At 38.3% G+C, this 18,349-nt stretch overlaps 1 long non-coding RNA gene across 2 annotated transcripts in view; it reads left to right on the top strand.

The window, feature by feature from the left end:
* Window positions 1-18,030, top strand: part of LOC149983695 (uncharacterized) — a 44,960-nt gene extending 26,930 nt beyond the window's left edge. For both annotated transcript variants that reach the window (XR_016495089.1, XR_016495090.1), the window contains exon 4: window positions 17,054-18,030. This is a non-coding gene — a long non-coding RNA (uncharacterized LOC149983695). The remainder of the gene's footprint in view (window positions 1-17,053) is intronic.
* Window positions 18,031-18,349: the final 319 nt, after the last annotated feature.

Below are 18,349 nucleotides of genomic sequence, written 5' to 3'. Positions count from 1 at the left end.
CGCACACAAGCCTAAGATCACCATGCGCAATGCCAGGCTGCTGGAGAGGTGTAAAGCTCGCAGCCATTGGACTCTGGAGCAGTGGAAACGTGTTCTCTGGAATGACAAATCAGGCTTCACCATCTGACTGTCCGACAAACTAATCTGTGTTTGGCGGATGCCAGGAGAATGCTACCTGCCCGAATGCATAGTACCAACTGTAAAGTTTGGTGGAAGAGGAATAATGGTCTGGGGCTGTTTTTCATGGTTCGGGCTAGGGGCCTTAGTTCCAGTGAACGGAATTCTTAACGCTACTTAATAAAATTACATTTTAGACAATTCTGTACTTCCAACTTTGTGGCAACAGTTTGGGGAAGTCACTTTCCTGTTTCAGAATGACAATGCCCCAGTGCACAAAGCGAGGTCCATACAGAAATAGTCTGTCAAGATCCCCATCGAACAAGTTTGGGATGAATTGTGACGCGGACTGAGAGCCAGGCCTAATCGCCCAACATCAGTACCCAACCTCACTAATGCTCTTGTGGCTGAAGTCCCCGCGGAAATGTTCCAACATCTAGTGGAAAGTGTTCCCAGAAGAGCGGAGGCTGTTATAGCAGCAAGGGGATGGGAGACCAACTCCATATTAATGCCCATGATTATGGACAACGAGCAGGTGTCCACATACTTTTGGTCATGTAGTGTAAATTGATTTGAAACTTCATACTTATGACGACGACTCTCAGGTTCACACGTTGACCCCACTCTATAGAACACACTTTCACTCTATAGAACACACTTTCACTCTATAGAACACACTTTCTCTCTATAGAACACACTTTCACTCTATAGAACACACTTTCTCTCTATAGAACACACTTTCACTCTATAGAACACACTTTCACTCTATAGAACACACTTTCACTCTATAGAACACACTGTAACGCTCTATAGAACACACACACACTCGATAGAACACACACACACTCGATAGAACACACTTTCACTCTATAGAACACACTTTCTCTCTATAGAACACACTTTCTCTCTATAGAACACACTTTCACTCTATAGAACACACTTTCACTCTATAGAACACACTTTCTCTCTATAGAACACACTTTCACTCTATATAACACATTTTCACTCTATAGAACACACACACTCTATAGAACACACTTTCTCTCTATAGAACACACTTTCACTCTATATAACACACTTTCACTCTATAGAACACACCTTCTCTCTATAGAACACACTTTCACTCTATAGAACACACACACACTCTATAGAACACAGTTTCACTCTATAGAACACACCTTCTCTCTATAGAACACACTTTCTCTCTATAGAACACACACACACTCTATAGAACACACACACACTCTATAGAACACACTTTCACTCTATAGAACACACTTTCTCTCTCTTGGACACACACAAACACACACACGCACACACACACACACACAACACACACACACACAAACACACTGAATTTGTCAAATAGAATAAAATAGAATGTATGATTAATGTATTTATTCATTATGATTTTATTATAGTTAAGTACTCATTGCTGCGGAAATAAATGTTTATCAAAACAAAATCACTAAATGATATCTAACTTATCTGACTAATCTTTCTGAAAAGATGACTGTACTGAAAAACAGCATTTAAAAGAGTTCTTAAATGAAAGAATAACATTGTTTTATCACCTTTTTGTTTTTTCAACTTTTAACAATATTAGTGATGAACAGAAGATACTTTTATAAGTTTGTTTAGACTGTAGATGTGTAATTTGTTCGAGTTTTGAATATTATAATATTTTCATTTTCCAAAATAGATTTAAAAAAAATGGACTCATGCAATTGACTTACTTTTATCACACAAAGAAAGGAGTTTTGTTGTATTACAATAATGTTTTGTGGCCTCATTTGAGAGGGAATATGTCTTTACATTACAGTAAATTCAGACAACAAGATTGTATGATATGGAAAATGAACAATAAGCTGTTTCTTCTTATTCAGAAATATGTTAGATGAAAATAAACACTTATTTGTTAAAGGACTGAGACATTTTTATCTTACTACATCATTTCATTGGATACAATAAATAGAAACTTGCACAGATTAAATCCGTTTGTAATTGTTAAATAGTAGAAGGGATCCATGACTTACCATTGAGGCTGAAATTAGCAACATGTCAAATATCTATTGAGACAATTGTTCTGACAGAAAATAAAAAATTGCAGAATTCTGTGTAAATTATGTAGAATGAAATGTCAGAATATTCGTCATTCCATTGTATCTTTGTTTTAAATCAAGGTCAAGCGTTCTCTGCTGCTAGCTGCTCGACATTGTTACAATGGAAATAAATTCCAATAGACTGTAGATACAGCATTACATAACATGACATTAGTCAATAGTTGAAGATAACAAACTGTGGTTAGTTTACTGTTACTTATTCTATCGCCACCAAAAAAAAACACCTCCATTTTTATGTTTCATTGTTTTTGACAGGTTCTGTTGAAGCAACAGGAAGAATGAATTAACCAGGCAGGTGAGGTAATATAGAGCTAGAATATGATGGGTGGAGTAAGAGTGATACAGGATATACATGGTCTTACTTCCTCCTGGATTGTGTGTGTGTGTGTGTGTGTGTGTGTGTGTGTGTGTGTGTGTGTGTGTGTGTGTGTGTGTGTGTGTGTGTGTGTGTGTGTGTGTGTGTGTGTGTGTGTGTGTGTGTGTGTGTGTGTGTGTGAAGGTGTGTAAAAGCAGTATATTGTTAGTTTATTATTCCACCACTAAGGAATCAACATAATTTCAAGTAAATTTCTGTTTTTACAAACCAACATATACAAAGATGCAACCAGATGAAAATAGAGAAATTAGATGGAAATAAACAGACAGAGATTAATACAGACTAATACAGATAGAGACTAATACAGACTAATACAGATAGAGACATACATACTAATACAGATAGAGAGTAACACAGACTAATATAGATATAGACAAATACAGATAGAGACTAATACATATAGAGAGTAGCACAGACTAATACAGATAGAGACTAACACAGAATAATACAGACATAGACTAATACAGACTACTACAGATAGAGAGTAATACAGATAGAGACGAATACAGATACTGTAAATATAAATACAGATAGAGATGAATACAGACAATTACAGATAGAGACTAATACAGCTAGAGACTAATACAGACTATTACAGATGGAGACGGATACAGACTAATACAGATAGAGACGAATACAGATACATTTGTATACAGATAGAGACGAATACAGACTATTACAGATAGAGACTAATACAGCTAGAGACTAATACAGACTATTACAGATGGAGACTAATACAGCTAGAGACTAATACAGACTATTACAGATGGAGACGGATACAGACTAATACAGATAGAGACGAATACAGATAAATATGTATACAGATAGAGACGAATACAGACTATTACAGATAGAGACTAATACAGCTAGAGACTAATACAGACTATTACAGATGGAGACGGATACAGACTAATACAGATACAGACTAATACAGATAAATATGAATACAGATAGAGACGAATACAGATAGAGACGAATACAGACTATTACAGATAAAGATGAGTACAGATAGAGATGAATACAGACTAATACAGATAGAGACGAGTACAGACTAATATAGATAGAGACGAATACAGACTAATACAGATAAAGACGAATACAGATAGAGACGAATACAGACGAATACAGATAGAGACGAATACAGACGAATACAGATAGAGACGAATACAGACTAATACAGACATAGACGAATACAGATAGAGACGAATACAGACGAATACAGATAGAGACGAATACAGACGAATACAGATAGAGACAAATACAGACTAATACAGATAGAGACGAATACAGATAGAGACGAATACAGACTATTACAGATAGAGACTAATACAGATAAATATGAATACAGATAGAGACGAATACAGACTATTACAGATAGAGACTAATACAGCTAGAGACTAATACAGACTAATACAGATAGAGACTAATACAGATAAATATGAATACAGATAGAGACAAATACAGATAGAGATGAATACAGATAGAGACGAATACAGATAGAGACGAATACAGACTATTACAGATAAAGATGAGTACAGATAGAGATGAATACAGACTAATACAGATAGAGATGAATACAGACTAATACAGATAGAGACATACATACTAATACAGATAGAGACGAATACAGACTAATACAGATAGAGACGAATGCAGATTTAGATTTAGAGTGGTAAAGAAATCAAATAAAGACAGTAGATGTAAAGGATGTTGAACCTGTTTCTCGGGATACATGGTGTACTCAACTATTTCAACTTTTTGACCCATTCCAAATAATTTCTTTATCTACCAATTTGTGCACAGCTTTTCATCGATTTTAACTGTTACGTTACTTTCCCAAAGACTTTCAGGCATTTAAAACATTCTAAATCGTTACTTTGTAGGCCTATAACAGATTGCTACAGGTTTTAAGTTTGATTTTAGTAAAAGACAGAGCAAGATCCCATGAATGTCAATGGACCCTCAGAAAAGTCTTGTTTTTTGGTGTTGTTGTTGTTGTACTTTTTAGCGGAGACGTGAAATATTCTGACAGGATGCCGTGTCTGGACACCAGCTTGTATAAAAACAAAAGGAGACGTCTTTTTTTTTTAGGTAAATTGGAGCTGTAAACAGTTTTAATGAACGGTGGTGCCTGCGTGTGTGTGTGTGTGTGTGTGTGTGTGTGTGTGTGTGTGTGTGTGTGTGTGTGTGCTTCCACCAGACGGATGTGGTCGCTCGTAAACAAATGACAGAGAATGTCTGTGCAGTCACTGGGTTGTGAGTGTGTCTGCAACATTCAATAATACTTTTGAGAAACTTGAAGCCTTGTTGCTTTGGTTTGAAAAATGACACAGGATAGTATAGTATGTAAAAAAAAAAGAAGTGATAAAATACCACGTATGTCACTAATATAGGACGTTTTAATCCAATCTCACTGCACCTGATGTTGTGCTGTGGGTTACCCACTTCAACAGTGCCCTTCTTGTTGAAACATGCTAGCGTATCACCCCGTGTTATTTAAGAAATATGTTACCTTCAACAGTGTTATCTTGTGATCAAGACATCAATGTCTTGTGATTATTGGTGTCGTAATAATGTTAGCTAACGGGTTAGCAATTAGCATGTTTGACATTTCAGTGGAGTTAGGGGGTGTCCCTTTGTTGGGAGGAAAATTAGCTAGCCATTTGTGTGTGCGTTTATGTATTTGTGTTTTTGAGTGTGTAATCTTACATGCACATTCAGAAACTGTGAACAGTCTGTCCAGAGATGCCTGTGGGCTGGTGAGACTGTAACACCCAACATCAAGAGTCCCAGCCCAAAAGGGAGCACCACTCCTCCTACCAGAAACACAATGGTGCTCTGTTAATTACTGTCTACCCATGTAACATGTGCTCTGTTAATTACTGTCTACCGAATGGAACATGTGCTCTGTTATTTACTGTCTACCCATGGAACATGTGCTCTGTTAATTACTGTCTACCGAATGGAACATGTGCTCTGTTATTTACTGTCTACCCATGGAACATGTGCTCTGTTAATTACTGTCTACCGAATGGAACATGTGCTCTGTTAATTACTGTCCACCCATGGAACATGTGCTCTGTTAATTACTGTCTACCCATGTAACATGTGCTCTGTTATTTACTGTCTACCGAATGGAACATGTGCTCTGTTATTTACTGTCTACCCATGGAAAATGTGCTCTGTTAATTACTGTCTACCCATGGAACATGTGCTCTGTTATTTACTGTCTACCGAATGGAACATGTGCTCTGTTAATTACTGTCTACCCATGGAACATGTGCTCTGTTAATTACTGTCCACCCATGGAACATGTGCTCTGTTATTTACTGTCTACCCATGTAACATGTGCTCTGTTATTTACTGTCCACCCATGGAACATGTGTTCTGTTATTTACTGTCTACCCATGGAACATGTGCTCTGTTATTTACTGTCTACCCATGGAACATGTGCTCTGTTAATTACTGTCCACCCATGGAACATGTGCTCTGTTATTTACTGTCCACCCATGGAACATGTGCTCTGTTAATTACTGTCCACCCATGTAGCATGTGCTCTGTTAATTACTGTCCACCCATGTAGCATGTGCTCTGTTAATTACTGTCCACCCATGTAGCATGTGCTCTGTTAATTACTGTCCACCCATGTAGCATGTGCTCAGCTCAGGGCAATGGCATAGTTCCTAAAGCAATGTGAACAGAGTGTGACAACACCATGTGTGGGCCCTACCTAGGGTTTGAAAATTCTGGTAACTTTCTAGATTTCCTGCTCATTCCCTCCTGATTCAGAGAATCTTCCAACTGGGGTTTCTGGGAAACCTGGGGAACCCTAGGCCTACCGAAACGCTGTTGTTTCTTTCCTTATCTTTAGTATTTTACTTCATTTGATTTCAGGCATCAATCCCAATTATACTAAAGTATCTCCAATTCCCAAAATATTTTTCATATAATTGTTAATGGTAAGAGTGCTTTAAGACAACCAGCAACACCCAAATGGTTTTGGAGAAATTGTTTAACAAATCGGATGCTCTGTTTGTGTATATTTTAAAGACCCAAACTGCTTGAATGGCGAGATGCGCACGTGTGTGTGTGTGTGTGTGTGTGTGTGTGTCTGTGTGTGTGTGTCTGTGTGTCTGTGTGTGTGTGTGTCTGTGAGTGTGTTTGTGTCTGTGTGTGTGTGTGTGTGTTTGTGTCTGTGTGTGTGTGTGTGTGTGTGTGTGTGTGTGTGTGTGTGTGTGTGTGTGTGTGTGTGTGTGTGTGTGTGTGTGTGTGTGTGTGTGTGTGTGTTTGTGTCTGTGTGTGCGTACACAATATCATTTGCTGCACATGTGAGTTTTACAGTGTGTTTGTCCCTTTGTCCTCATAGCAATAGTAGTGTGTTGCTCCCATTGTTATGAGCAGAGTCTTGTAGCGTCTGTGTCTTCATTACTCCCATTGTTATGAGCAGAGTCTCGTAGCGTCTGTGTCTTCATTACTCCCATTGTTATGAGCAGAGTCTCATGGCGTCTGTGTCTCCATTACTCCCATTGTTATGAGCAGCCTCATGGCGTCTGTGTCTCCATTACTCCCATTGTTATGAGCAGAGTCTCATGGCGTCTGTGTCTTCATTACTCCCATTGTTATGAGCAGAGTCTCGTAGCGTCTGTGTCTTCATTACTCCCATTGTTATGAGCAGAGTCTCATGACGTCTGTGTCTTCATTACTCCCATTGTTGTGAGCAGAGTCTCATGGCGTCTGTGTCTCCATTACTCCCATTGTTATGAGCAGAGTCTCGTAGCGTCTGTGTCTCCATTACTCCCATTGTTATGAGCAGAGTCTCATGGCGTCTGTGTCTCCATTACTCCCATTGTTATGAGCAGAGTCTCATGGCGTCTGTGTATTTCTCTTGTTTTCAGAGGAGATTTATTAAAGGATGTTGTGAATGGTGAGTGGTGAAACGGAGAGATTTGTACATCCTGGGAGAAGAAGAGGAGAGGAAGAGGAAGATGGAGGAAAGAGATGGATTAAGAGTACAAAACAACTGGGGAGGGGGGGGGGGGCTCAAATAGAAGGAGAATAATCCAGAAGTTCAATAGAGGAGGTATCAGGAGGTATCAACCAGAGAGGAGGTATCAAGAGGTATCAGGATATATCAGGAGGTATCAACCAGAGAGGAGGTATCAGGAGGTATCAGAAGTTATCAGGAGGTATCAGAAGTTATCAGGAGGTATCAGGAGGTATCAGGAGATATCAGGAGGTATCAGGAGGTATCAACCAGAGAGGAGGTATCAGGAGTTATCAGGAGGTATCAACCAGAGAGGAGGTATCAGGAGGTATCAGGAGTTATCAGGAGGTATCAACCAGAGAAGAGGTATCAGGAGGTATAAACCAGAGAGGAGTTATCAGGAGGTATCAGGAGATATCAACCAGAGAGGAGGTATTGGGAGGTATCAGGAGGTATCAACCAGAGAGGAGGTATCAGGAGGTATCAGGAGTTATCAGGAGGTATCAACCAGAGAGGAGGTATCAGGAGGTATCAACCAGAGAAGAGGTATCGGGAGGTATCAGGAGTTATCAGGAGGTATCAGGAGTTATCAGGAGGTATCAGGAGATATCAACCAGAGAAGAGGTATCGGGAAGGTATCAGGAGGTATCAACCAGAGAGGAGGTATCAGGAGGTATCAGGAGGTATCAACCAGAGAGGGGATATCAGGAGGTATCAACCAGAGAGGAGATTTCTCGAGTTATCAGGAGGTAACAACCAGAGAGGAGTTATCAGGAGGTATCAGGAGGTATCAACCAGAGAGGAGGTATCAGGAGGTATCAACCAGAGAGGAGGTATCAGGAGTTATCAGGAGGTATCAGGAGGTATCAACCAGAGAGGAGTGATCAGGAGGTATCAGGAGGTATCAACCAGTGAGGAGGTATCAAGAGGTATAAACCAGAGAGGAGGTATCAGGAGGTATCAACCAGAGAGGAGTGATCAGGAGGTATCAGGAGTTATCAGGAGGTATCAACCAGAGAGGAGGTATCAGGAGTTATCAACCAGAGAGGAGGTACGCTGAATGACGGCCATTTTGGGCGGGGCACATGCACTATGAGAGAACAAGAGAGAGAGCGAGCGAGAGATGGGGAGAGAGAGAGAGAGAGAGAACAAACTTGGAGGGAAAAAAGATTGAGTTCTAGATTGTGTCTAGATACATAACGAAATTGCATACATTTTGTCCTAATCTGTTCCGAAACAAATCTCAAAAGCTGACAATACTGCCGACCGCACTGTTTTCTGAGGAGAGTCTCTCAAGCAGAACTTAACATTTCATTGGAAGTAAAACCATGAATACAGTGTATTCAGTGTCAGGGGGAACAAGATCATGCATATCATATTAGGAGTGCTGTTGTAGGCTCATTTTTGTCTTTGGGATCCCAATGGATAAGATTATATGGACAGGTGGGTGGCTGATCCTAGATCAGCACTCTTAGTCTGACATTTACGGTACCAGAGGTCAGGGATAGAAACAAGGCTTAGGGTGCCATCCTCTCTGTGTCCTCTTAATCATCCTCTCTGTGTCTTGTTAGTCATTGTCTCTGTATCTTGTTAGTCATGGTCACCTGTATCTTGTTAGTCATGGTCACTGTATCTTGTTAGTCATTGTCTCTGTATCTTGTTAGTCATTGTCTATGTATCTTGTTAGTCATTGTCTCTGTATCTTGTTCGTCATTGTCACTGTGTCTTGTTAGTCATTGTCACTGTATCTTGTTAGTCATTGTCTCTGTATCTTGTTGAGTGTGTGCTTCTTTAAAAAATGAGCATTTTACCCAGCATGCTTTGTCATGAAGAATACTCAAATGAACAATGGTTAAAGTAAGGTGTCTCATGTAGACCAGGCAGACGTGGGTAGGTGCCATTCTGGTGTCAGATTCGGTCATTTCCTAGTGCTATAGATGCCATTTATGAGCTGATACTTAGAACAAGCCAAGGAAATCATGCATGTATTTGTGAGCAGACAATATGTATACATTTCCAAAACTTTGTTTGATATCAATGACTGTATATAAATCCACATATAAAGCCACACATTTACAACTGCACATACTTCTGTTCTCAACATAGTATATTGTTTTGGTCATTGATTTAAAGCTCTTGTCCTCTAAAACTAGTATCTAGTTTGATAAAGAGATTAGAACAGAACAATGACAGAGTATTTTTAGAACGGAAAAATGACCGTGAGTATTCTCAGAACAGAAAAAATACATAGTATTCTTTGAATATAAACATCACAGAGTATTCTTAGAAAATACAAATGACAGAGTATTCTTAGAACAGAAAAATTACAATGAGTATTCTTAGAAAATACAAATTACAGAGTATTCATAGAACAGAAAAATGACAATGAGTATTCTTAGAAAATACAAATTACAGAGTATTCATAGAACAGAAAAATGACAATGAGTATTCTTAGAATATACAAATTACAGAGTATTCTTAGAACAGAAAAAGGACAAAGAGTACTCTTAGAACAGAAAAATGACAATGAGTATTCTTAGAATATACAAATTACAGAGTATTCTTAGAACAGAAAAATGACAATGAGTATTCTTAGAATATACAAATTACAGAGTATTCTTAGAACAGAAAAATGACAATGAGTATTCTTAGAATATACAAATTACAGAGTATTCTTAGAACAGAAAAATTACAATGAGTATTCTTAGAACAGAAAAAGGACAATGAGTATTCTTAGAATATACAAATTACAGAGTATTCTTAGAACAGAAAAATTACAATGAGTATTCTTAGAAAATACAAATTACAGAGTATTCTTAGAACAGAAAAATGACAATGAGTATTCTTAGAATATACAAATTACAGAGTATTCTTAGAACAGAAAAATTACAATGAGTATTCTTAGAACAGAAAAATGACAATGAGTATTCTTAGAATATACAAATTACAGAGTATTCTTAGAACAGAAAAATTACAATGAGTATTCTTAGAAAATACAAATTACAGAGTATTCTTAGAACAGAAAAATTACAATGAGTATTCTTAGAAAATACAAATTACAGAGTATTCATAGAACAGAAAAATGACAATGAGTATTCTTAGAATATACAAATTACAGAGTATTCTTAGAACAGAAAAATGACAATGAGTATTCTTAGAATATACAAATTACAGAGTATTCTTAGAACAGAAAAAGGACAAAGAGTACTCTTAGAACAGAAAAATGACAATGAGTATTCTTAGAATATACAAATTACAGAGTATTCTTAGAACAGAAAAATGACAATGAGTATTCTTAGAATATACAAATTACAGAGTATTCTTAGAACAGAAAAAGGACAAAGAGTACTCTTAGAACAGAAAAATGACAATGAGTATTCTTAGAATATACAAATTACAGAGTATTCTTAGAACAGAAAAAGGACAATGAGTATTCTTAGAACAGAAAAATGACAATGAGTATTCTTAGAACAGAAAAAGGACAATGAGTATTCTTAGAACAGAAAAAGGACAATGAGTATTCTTAGAACAGAAAAAGGGCAATGAGTATTCTTAGAACAGAAAAAGGACAATGAGTATTCTCTTTGTATCTTCCTGTTCCATTTGCGACGTATCCCATTGATAATTCAATGTGAGAGGAGAAAATAGTTTTTTCTTTGTTCCAAGAGACATGTTAGCACACATTCAATATCTTTAGCAGCTGATCTGTAATCCTTATTTTGCTCTTGACTTGTCAGTGTTCTTGAAGCTCTAAGATTTACTTAGAGAAATTGTAGGTTAAAGTTTACAATAGTTGTACTGGTAATGATTGTCTTAGTTGAGGTGAACATTTTCAACTCCAACATGTAAAGATAAGTAACAGTGTGTGTGTGTGTGTGTGTGTGTGTGTGTGTGTGTGTGTGTGTGTGTCTGTGTGTGTGTGTGTCTGTGTGTGTGTGTGTGTAAGAATAGTGTATTTAAAGGGTGTGTGAAAAGTAGAGATGGAGAGAGACAGTTGGGTGAGAGATGGAGAGAGACAGTTGGGTGAGAAATGGAGAGAGACAGTTGGGTGAGAGATGGAGAGAGGCAGTTGAGTGAGAGATGGAGAGAGACAGTTGGGTGAGAGATGGAGAGAGACAGTTGGGTGAGAGATGGAGAGAGACAGTTGGGTGAGAGATGGAGAGAGACAGTTGGGTGAGAGATGGAGAGAGACAGTTGGGTGAGAGATGGAGAGAGACAGTTGGGTGAGAGATGGAGAGAGACAGTTGGGTGAGAGATGGAGAGAGACAGTTGGGTGAGAGATGGAGAGAGACAGTTGGGTGAGAGATGGAGAGAGTTAGTTGGGTGAGAGATGGAGAGAGACAGTTGGGTGAGAGATGGAGAGAGACAGTTGGGTGAGAGATGGAGAGAGACAGTTGGGTGAGAGATGGAGAGAGACAGTTGGGTGAGAGATGGAGAGAGACAGTTGGGTGAGAGATGGAGAGAGACAGTTGGGTGAGAGATGGAGAGAGACAGTTGGGTGAGAGATGGAGAGAGACAGTTGGGTGAGAGATGGAGAGAGACAGTAGGGTGAGAGATGGAGAGAGACAGTTGGGTGAGAGATGGAGAGAGTTAGTTGGGTGAGAGATGGAGAGAGACAGTTGGGTGAGAGATGGAGAGAGACAGTTGGGTGAGAGATGGAGAGAGACAGTTGGGTGAGAGATGGAGAGAGACAGTTGGGTGAGAGATGGAGAGAGACAGTTGGGTGAGAGATGGAGAGAGACAGTTGGGTGAGAGATGGAGAGAGACAGTATATAGAATATGTTATTCTAAGTACCTACCCACTGGACACAGCCGTCAATTCAACATCTAGTTTGGATTTACATTTGGTTGAGTTGTCAACTAACGTGAATTCAATGTAAAATTATAAAAAATTCAACATGTCATTTGATTTAGGTGAAAAAATAAAACAACATTCCCTTACATTGAGGACTTTTTGCAAATCCAATCAGTTTTCCACGTTGATTCAGCGTCATCAAATTAAATGTTTCTGATTGAAATGATGTGGAAACAACGTTGTTTCAACCAGTCTTCTCCCCAGTGGGTAAAAACATGGCACAGAGGGGAAGAAATGAAATGTATCATTCTTTGCATTACGTGTGTGTGTGTGTGTGTGTGTGTGTGTGTGTGTGTGTGTGTGTGTGTGTGTGTGTGTGTGTGTGTGTGTGTGTGTGTGTGTGTGTGTGTGTGTGTGTGTGTGTATGTGTGTGTGTGAGAGAGAGATAGAGGATGTGTATGAATATATTGATTGAAAAAGATTTTATGTCCCCCTAAGAAATGTAATACATTTTAGCATTATACAGTTAGACTCTTTTGCTTGCAAAATCATGTAGCCTATAAGTAGGACCTTGTGTAGCCTACTGATTTGATTTAACCAGATATTATCATGGTACTGTAATTTCTCTAAATATTAGAAAGCCGTTAATTACTTATCAAAATGCCTTATGTTCTGTGTCATCAAAGTTAGACATTAGTAAATTGCTTGTTAGTTTTGTTAGGGAGTGTTTGATGAAGTTAGAACTGAAATTCTTGATACAAACATGGTAAGACTGTGCTTGGGCTCTGTAAAGTATTGCTGTTCTTCTCAGTGTGAACACGCTCTACTCGTTTGTGAAGGAGCGGGCAGTTTGATGGTACATTTGAAAACTGTGGTACTGTGACAGAATCATACGTGTGTCAAGAAACCGGGTAATTTGTTCCTTTACTCTTACACAGATATTATATTGTGTATTACAAATGTTGTCAAAGATAAGAGCAATTAGGTTGCCTTAATATGGCAGTTTCCGTGTGGAATTGTGACCAGGTTAGAATTGATCCGATTTTTTAAAATGCAAGGTCTGTAAATTCACGTTGTATTTTGTTGCACATACAGCATGTGCCAGCAGGGAAGAGCTTGAAAAATGTACGCACAGCTGTATGCATATTTGTACATACCTTGTATGTGGAGAAAAAGTTCCCTAAACAGCATGGACAATTGCTTTAATATTGAGAGGACATAATATTGGAGCGCATGAGCAGCCGAGCTGGGGGCTGTTAGGTGAGTGTCGCTGTCCACTGAACGGTGGTGCTGAACTGTTGCGTTCTCTTGTATGACTTCAAGGGGCCATTTTAAACACTTACACATCAAATAATTTATTGATTGGCATATTTTTTATTACAAATGTCAAATGTGAACTTTAAGTACAAAACAGAGATAAACATACACATGGTGATTGTTTGAAATGGGAGGAAATGTATATGCACTGGACAAAAGAGAGGGGAAAGTGTAGCAGCCCACACGATACTAGTGGAGTAACTGTGTGTTTCAGGGGAAATGTATGCAACACCCAGGTGTTTCAGAATATTGTCAAGATGAGAGTCCATATATCTTCTATAATTCCGAATGGGTTGTATGTCCCATTCCAACTGCACACGACGCTGAAATGTGTTTAAGTCAAATAGGATGCATTTGACTTGAAAGAAAAAAACGGAAGAAAAAGCCGAATTTTACATCATTACAAATAGCACTGAAAATACATACTACTTGGCCTAACTAGAAGACAGGACAGTTAAAACATATTACAGGACATGTATTTATTGAAGACATTGAAGAGCTAGAGGGACTGTCTGACAGCAGAGTAGTGTTTCGTAGCCGGTTCATACAGCCAGTTATACAGATGATGCAGGATTAGACCACTACAATATACAGACGTCCTTTGAACTCCCAAAAATGATTGTGTGTGTGGTGTGAGAGAGATAAAATAGTGTGTTTGTCTGTTTCAAGAGTGTGTGTGTCAGTATACAGTATGTAAGAGGGGTGTCTGGAAGGGTGTGTGTGTGTGTGTGTGTGTGTGTGTGTGTGTGTTTGCACGTGCGTGTGTGTATGTGAGAGAGAGATAGAGGATGTGTATGAATATATTGATTGAAAAAGATTTTATGTCCCCCTAAGAAATGTAATACATTTTAACATTATATAGTGAGACTCTTTTGCTTGCAAAATCATGTAGCCTATAAGTAGGACCTTGTGTAGCCTACTGATTTGATTTAACCAGATATTATCATGGTACTGTAATTTCTCTAAATATTAGAAAGCCGTTAATTACTTATCAAAATGCCTTATGTTCTGTGTCATCAAAGTAAGACATTAGTAAATTGCTTGTTAGTTTTGTTAGGGAGTGTTTGATGAAGTTAGAACTGAAATTCTTGATACAAACATGGTAAGACTGTGCTTGGGCTCTGTAAAGTATTGCTGTTCTTCTCAGTGTGAACACGCTCTACTCGTTTGTGAAGGAGCGGGCAGTTTGATGGTACATTTGAAAACTGTGGTACTGTGACAGAATCATACGTGTGTCAAGAAACCGGGTAATTTGTTCCTTTACTCTTACACAGATATTATATTGTGTATTACAAATGTTGTCAAAGATAAGAGCAATTAGGTTGCCTTAATATGGCAGTTTCCGTGTGGAATTGTGACCAGGTTAGAATTGATCCGATTTTTTAAAATGCAAGGTCTGTAAATTCACGTTGTATTTTGTTGCACATACAGCATGTGCCAGCAGGGAAGAGCTTGAAAAATGTACGCACAGCTGTATGCATATTTGTACATACCTTGTATGTGGAGAAAAAGTTCCCTAAACAGCATGGACAATTGCTTTAATATTGAGAGGACATAATATTGGAGCGCATGAGCAGCCGAGCTGGGGGCTGTTAAATGAGTGTCGCTGTCCACTGAACGGTGGTGCTGAACTGTTGCGTTCTCTTGTATGACTTCAAGGGGCCATTTTAAACACTTACACATCAAATAATTTATTGATTGGCATATTTTTTATTACAAATGTCAAATGTGAACTTTAAGTACGAAACAGAGATAAACATACACATGGTGATTGTTTGAAATGGGAGGAAATGTATATGCACTGGACAAAAGAGAGGGGAAAGTGTAGCAGCCCACACGATACTAGTGGAGTAACTGTGTGTTTCAGGGGAAATGTATGCAACACCCAGGTGTTTCAGAATATTGTCAAGATGAGAGTCCATATATCTTCTATAATTCCGAATGGGTTGTATGTCCCATTCCAACTGCACACGACGCTGAAATGTGTTTAAGTCAAATAGGATGCATTTGACTTGAAAGAAAAAAACGGAAGAAAAAGACGAATTTTACATAATTACAAATAGCACTGAAAATACATACTACTTGGCCTAACTAGAAGACAGGACAGTTAAAACATATTACAGGACATGTATTTATTGAAGACATTGAAGAGCTAGAGGGACTGTCTGACAGCAGAGTAGTGTTTCGTAGCCGGTTCATACAGCCAGTTATACAGATGATGCAGGATTAGACCACTACAATATACAGACGGCCTTTGAACTCCCAAAAATGATTGTGTGTGTGGTGTGAGAGAGATAAAATAGTGTGTTTGTCTGTTTCAAGAGTGTGTGTGTCAGTATACAGTATGTAAGAGGGGTGTCTGGAAGGGTGTGTGTGTGTGTGTTTGCACGTGTGTGTGTGTGTGAGAGAGAGATAAAATAGTGTGTTTGTCTGTTTCAAGAGTGTGTGTGTCAGTATACAGTATGTAAGAGGGGTGTCTGGAAGGGTGTGTGTGTGTGTGTGTGTGTGTGTGAGAGAGATAAAATAGTGTGTTTGTCTGTTTCAAGAGTGTGTGTGTCAGTATACAGTATGTAAGAGGGGTGTCTGGAAGGGTGTGTGTGTGTGGATTAGACCACTAGAATATACAGATGTCCTTTGAACTCCTAACGCTGAAATGTATTTTATATTTTCCATCAAATGGGCTGTTGCAATGTCAATAAATGCCTTATTTTTAATGTGTTTACCGGGGACACTATTTCTGTTGATGTATAATCGGTGTGTGTCTGTGTATAGGTCTTTATGAATACATACCTGTCTAGAATTCATCACGTGATGTTCCATTAACAAAAATGCATATGCAAACACACACAATATATATATATATATATATATATATATATATATATATATATATATATATATATATATATATATGTGTGTGTGTGTGTATATATTCTCTAAAAGAGAAAATGTTGTTGCGTGGCATGATGTATAGAATTGTTGCTCAATAAACTGCTGGGTGTTTGAGTCGCTGACACGATCGTGTAGAATATTTACTTACAATTGTTTTGTTTATTGTGCATTGTCATATTTGAAACCATGGCAGAAAATCATAATGACAGATTGAGGAAGTTGTTGTGAGTAATTATATAACTACTTCTTCATTGGAGACGAGGTGTTGGATATTTTCAGCATTGATGTGATTGTTATGAAATCATTCTGAAATATCTGTGCGTGAACGGAATGATGAATTGTTGATTTCACCTCTTATTTTTGGGCCTTTAAAAAAATGTATATTTTTGGCTGGGGTGTCATTGTGTATTGCTAATGTTATGGGCTGACGCATAATCACTGTTTTTCAGATGTTCGTGGTGGGGGCTCAGAGCAGTGTGAATAACCACTACTGACGTAACTCACAAAACAGATGGACGTGACATATGAAGAGTGCTGAATGTATTTCTATCCTAATTTACAATTACATGTGGTATTGTTGTATTCATTTGATGGGTATAGACTGTAAGTCATGTCCCTTTGATGCACGCTCATAAGATCTCAAATGCTGAGATATCTTTTCAATATACTCATTGGTTGTAAATGTTTTTGCCCCTTTTGTTGTTGTTGCTGTCTTTAATTTAGAGATGAATTCTGATGGACCTTTATAAAATGGCACTATAGTTGGTAAAGTTAAGTCATAAGCTATCTAAGCAGGATGATAAATAAAATAGGCTACCTCTTAATGAATAACCCCTGTTTGAGTAATATCCTATCACCTGAAGAGATATATTAATAATGTAAGAATATTCTGTAAATGTGCTACTATGCCAAATAGTCTACGTTACAAAAGTGAGATGAACGTCTGAAACGCCAGTTCATCCAAGCCATAACGTAGGCGCTACCTATCACGTATATATCGAATGATCTTCACTTCTGTCAAAGAATGCAAATGGTTGAATGATGACTTGTCAAAAGTCAATCGTTTTTTCCTACTGAGCACATTTTGCTGAGCACATTACATTGGTAAAATGTTCTAGGGCATTTGTGGTTTGTTCATATTTCATGTTTAGTTTACATGTCGGTGCAGGCATACAGCTAATAGACTATGGCGACAGCGGGGTGTCTTCAAGGCAAGAATATCCCAGGATACACTGTTGTGAGACGCTCTGTCTGGATTGCAGGCTGACGCACTGTACATCAAAATGCCCAACGACAAGTCTACATTTTTCCACAGTCGTGACATTATGCAAAGGAGACGCATATTCTCTCATTAATCATGTTCGAGATGTCATTGTGGCTCACAAATGTACAGTGCAACGGAATAAAATGTTAGAAATTCACTGACTGTCTCTCTGTTTATGTAATCACACATCCGCCCCTCCTCTTCCGTGTTTGGAAATTTTACTCAGAGACAGAAGAGGAAGCGAGACATCTCACTCTCTCATTTTCTCTGGTTCATATTCAACTGAGCAGACCAGACACAGCTGCTAATGCATTGGTGCTAATGAGAGACCCCTTAAGCAGACCGGAACTTAGATTTTTTTTGTCACAGTTGTGGGAGTGGGACATCTTTATTCATCCACCATCTTTGATTTACTATGGCGAGACAGTAGTCTCGCGAAACATGAGAATAGAATGAAATCGGCCAGATGGGGTTTGTAGTT

Source organism: Oncorhynchus mykiss, chromosome 4 (genome assembly GCF_057628025.1).
Source record: "Oncorhynchus mykiss isolate SJ-2025 chromosome 4, ASM5762802v1, whole genome shotgun sequence".
In the NCBI taxonomy this organism is placed as follows: domain Eukaryota; kingdom Metazoa; phylum Chordata; class Actinopteri; order Salmoniformes; family Salmonidae; genus Oncorhynchus; species Oncorhynchus mykiss.
Note: the sequence above shows the minus strand (reverse complement) of the source record. Positions and strands in the feature narration are given on the sequence as shown.